Raw genomic sequence first — 4,887 nt, forward strand, 5'->3', positions numbered from 1 at the left:
CACGTGGTTGGGAGCGCCGCGGGCCCCCTCCTGCCGTCCTCGCTCGCTGGGTGTCAGCGTTACGGCGGGCGTACTGGACCCCGCGACTGAGCGAGCCCCGAGCTCGGAGCCCGGCGCCTCGACCCCAGACTGGCTGAGTGTCGGAGGATGCCAGGTGGAGGCCAGATTGTCCGGTCCCACCAGCTCTCCAAAAAGAGCCAGCGACCTTCTGCAGGGGCCGGGGCTGGCCGGTGGCTGCCCAATTCTGGCTTCCAGGGGTGACACTTCTGCGGTCCGGGAAGAAAGAGGAGTCTCCGCTTAGAAAGGGGCAGAGGAGAAGCCGGGCTTGTCCGGACTGCTGCGGGCGGGGTGGGGGCAGTGCTGGGGGTTGCTGGCCAGGCGTGAGGCGCATTCGCCAGTATGAGGACTCTGGGCAAGGAAGCATCCCTGGCCCGAGGTCTCTCTTCCCCTGCTGCAGAAGCCACTGTGTGGAGTGGAAGGGACCCCACCTCGACTGCCCCACAGCATCAGCGGCTTGGCGTTTCAGCGGTGGGTGGTGCACCAGGCCTGGGCCCTGTCTGTAGGAAAGATGCTCTGGGTCTGCCATTCCTGCACCAAACTCCTCCCCTGCCTCGCCAGCCTCCACTCCTTCCCTAGAGCAGTGGAGGAGGAGGTTTGTAGTTCCCAGCTCTTTCCAGGGCTCAGCATGCCCGGTTGGAAGGGCCTGATGGCATTTCCACCCCAACCCCATCAGTCACATTAGAAACTGGCCAGTTGATTCTCACTCCTAGACCTACAGGACTGGGTAGAACTGCCCATAGGATGGATTCCTGAAGCTGTCAATCTAGACAGAAGCAGACTGCCCCATCTCTTTCCCGCTGGTGGTTTTGAACCACCTATCTTTTGGTTCAGGAGCACTGGTGGCACACAGCACACTGGCATAGTGTTTAAGAGTTGCGCTGTGATCTGCAAGGTCAGCAGTTTAAAACCACCAGCCTCTCTGTGGGATAAAAGATGATACGTTCCACTCCTGTACAGCGTTCGTTTCAGAAACTCACAGGGGCAGTTCTGCCCTGTCCTATAAGGTCACTATGAGTTGGTAGCAGTGAATTTGGAGCTTGGGACTTTGGGGTTCACATCCAACGGCTCCTCATTGACATTATACAGATGAGAAAACAGCCCCAGTGACAGGAAGGGACTTGCACAAAGCCACCCAGCTAGTCACTGCTCAAACCCAAACCAGAGACTCCGGCCTCCTGACAGCCTGCTCCAGCCTCCTGCTGAGCTCCTCAACCTTCCGGAAGGTACTGATGACCCTCAAAGAGTCCCAAAGAGGCTTTCATCACCATCACCAAATTGTGCATGCAGACGTGGGTGGACCGGCGGGCTTCAGCACGCAGGCGTGTTGTTAAAAGAGAAAAAAATGAGGAAAGCAAGATTACATTTATGATTATGAAATAAAAGCTAAACAATTTAAAAAAAGAAACGAACTTCATAGAGCTGTGTCTCCCTCTCCCTCTGGGGCCAAAACGGAAACATAAACAGCTCTCCCCTCCTTTGCCTTCCACAGAGATGCACTGGGTCCCACCTGTTCTCAAAATAGGTCTTTCATGGTAACGGTGTGGAGGGGGAGGAGCTGGGAAGGCTACCCTGGAAGAGAATAATGGATGCGCTGACTTTTGGTTTTGTTGGTGGCGAGAGGCTGTGGACAGCTCCGGTGGAGGAAAGACAGGAAGTGGGCAGAAGGCTGAGCCGCCCTCTTCTTTTACCCTAGCCTGTGGTGTAGTGGCAAATGATGGGGCTTGCTACACCTGAGAAGAGTGACACTACACTCTTGGAGACCCCTAGGGACAGTTCCGCCCTGTCCTATGCTGGCACTGAGTTGTGGTTTGCTGAGAGCCCTCCCAGTTCATTGGCCCCATGTTGTTGTTCGAGCTTCTGCTCTACCTCCCAGTTTGGGAGTAAGGCCTGGGATCTTAGAAGTTTCCACGTGGTGTTCCAAGGTGTCCTTGGTCTCTCTTCACCTAGGACAGCAGGAAAAGACAAGGAAATGGACGAGAGCAGGGGTCCTCAAATGTTTTAAACAGGGGCCAGTTCACTGTCCCTCAGACCCGTTGGATGGCCGGACTATACTTTTTAAAAAAATTATGAACAAATTCCTATGCACACTGCACATATCTTATTTTGAAGTAAAAAAACAAATGGGGCAAAAACACCCCGTGGGCCAGATAAATGTCCTCGGCGGGCCGCATGTGGCCCACAGGCAGTAGTTTGAGGACGCCTGGACTATAGGTTTAGGTGCCTCCATAAAGGACCATGCCCATTACCAGGAGACCACAGGAAGTAGATATTGCCCTGCTATCATTTCTGAATGTTTCTATCAAGGATTTACCAGCTAAGACCTGATCAAAGTGGGGGAGGTGTAGAATAGCCCTTGTCTGTACTGAAATGCATCAGAATCTCTCCAGACTTGCACTTGGCAGAAGCAACAAAGCCCAAATCCAAGAGAGGGATTGAGGGGTATGGAGCTAGGCGAAGCGAAGTTAGGGGGTGGGGACCCAAAGAGGATGTGGGGTCTGAGACCGAGGAGGAGGAGTTTCCTCCAAGTGAGGGTCTACAAGAGATGCTTTCTTGGGACTCTTTCAAACCCAGAGTTTGAATGGTCACTGTCCTTACGTTAGAGGTGGCCACCTCTCAGTGGGTGAGTGGGTGTGCCTGGGGAGTGGGATCAGGGCAGCTACAGACTGGAGGAATGGGGATGCTGCCTGCCAGCTCAAACATCTGCTGAGAAATTTCCTCCTCTCAGCCAGCATTTCTCAAGGCCACCAGCCAACTAGTTCAGCGGGAAGTCACAGGAATCCCCCCGGCTGGACCTCCACGACCCCTTCATTCCACACAGGTTTCATGGACTTTTCTAGACCTGGGAAATAGAATCCAGGCCCTACGCCCCTGCTCGTGTGGGCAATTCAACACACAAGGAAATGCCAGAGGCTTCTGTAGGTGCTGTGGAGGACAGGGAGTGCTGGGAGAGGGGCAGAGGGACCACTGTTAGGGAGCCACTGAAAAGTGCCCATTTGAGCAAAGGCGGGCAAGAAGGAAGGCAGGGCGTGAGGGTTGCAGGCGAAGGCTCTGTAGGGGCGCTGGACTGGACTGTGAGGAGCTGGGCCTCTGACTGCCACGCTGCTTCTGTGCCAGGCCCGTTGGGAAAACCAAGGAGCAAAAAGGGCCCAGGACCCTGAGGGCCAGCCTCGTGGGAAAATCACCAACCTGGACCTGAAAAATTGCACTTTTCTTGGCAAAAGTGCTAGCCACCCTGAAAGCAATCACATTAGAAAATTCTGGAGTGTGTGTGTGTGTGTGTGTGTGTGTGTGTGTGTTTGCACTCAAACTCAACATCACCTTAAAAAAAAAAAAAAAAAAGCCCAGGCTTATTGGTCAGAGACTGCTGGGACATGGAGAGTCTGCCCTCAGCCAGCCTCATGCAGGCCCGGTGCTGAGCTCACCCCCATGGCTCAAGCATCGGGCCAACAACAGACAGTTCGCCAAGGGGCCCAGTCACACACCTACACACCTCAGAATCCTTGGCCACGGGGAAGTCAGAGAGCAGCCTTCACCCCAAGACAAAGGTCAGAGGGCAGGGAGGGCTAGGACCTGAAGAGCGGAAACAGGACACACGGTGGGATGAGTGCGGTGACACAGCGGGGACTGCCACCACCAGCACAACACAAAATGTGTGTGGATTACTGAAAGAAGCACTGAATTGCTCTACAAACCTGCACCCTAGTCACCATAAGCAGGTTTTGCTTTACATTCCCCGCTGGGAAGAAGAATGTGGATGGGTAGAGCCGGGAAGGGCACCTAAGAGGGCTTCCTGGAGGAGGGAACCATCCGAAGGAGGCAAACCAGAGGAGCAAACTCAAGGAGGGGCCCTTGGTGGCAGTGAAGAGAGTTGAGCGGGGTCCATGCAGTCCCACCTATCTAGGGTGTTGCCGGGGCAGAGGGGTGGGAGTTTACTCTGGTGTGCCCGGATCCTGTCCCCAAGGCAGAGGCAACAGTGATCCTCTGCCACCCCATCCCCCTCTCAAGACCCTGCACTCTGGAGATAGTACTTGTGGGAGTGTGGGGGCTGAGCCCTCATCTGCCTTCCTGGCATGCAGGCTGCCACCAACCCCTGTTGGCAAGTTCTGCCCCCATTGTCCCTGTCCCCAGCATGTCTCCCTGCAGCCAGAGGAATTCCTAGCCACTGTCATGGCTTAATAAACTGCTATTGGATGAGTAAGGAAAGTGATTCAGAGAGGCTAGAAGCCTTGAACCCATGAGGGCCTGGTGTGGGGACGAGAGGCCCTGGGCCCATCCCATTACGTACAAGCTGTGTGACGATGGATACGCGGTGTCTGGACCCTGCACCTTGGTTTCCGATCAAAACCAAACCAAGCTCACTGCCATCAAGTTGGTACTGACCCATAGCGTCCTATAGGACAGCAGTTCTCAACCTGTGGGTGGAGACCTTTGGGGGTCCAATGACCCTTGCACAGGGGTCGCCTAAGACCATTGGAAAACACATATTTCCGATGGTCTTAGGAACTAAGACATGGCTCCTCTATCCCTCTCCAGGTGGGCCAGCCCACGTGCAGATACGCCCACATACCGGTGTGAAGACCCTGACCCATGTTATACCACGCTTCAAGACAAAATTTCATTTATTTGTCATTAGAAATACATATTTCACAATATATAATTCCATATTGCTTTTGTGATGAATCACGATGCTTTAATTATGTTCAATTTGTAACCATGAAAATACATCCTGCATATCAGAGATTTACATGACGATTCATAACAGTTACAAAATGAGTTATGAATTAGTAACGAAAATAATGTTATGGTTGGGGGTCAACATTAGGGTTG

Source organism: Echinops telfairi, unplaced genomic scaffold (genome assembly GCF_000313985.2).
Source record: "Echinops telfairi isolate 266 unplaced genomic scaffold, ASM31398v2 ScPeMD7_7417;HRSCAF=8455, whole genome shotgun sequence".
NCBI classification, from domain to species: Eukaryota; Metazoa; Chordata; class Mammalia; order Afrosoricida; family Tenrecidae; genus Echinops; species Echinops telfairi.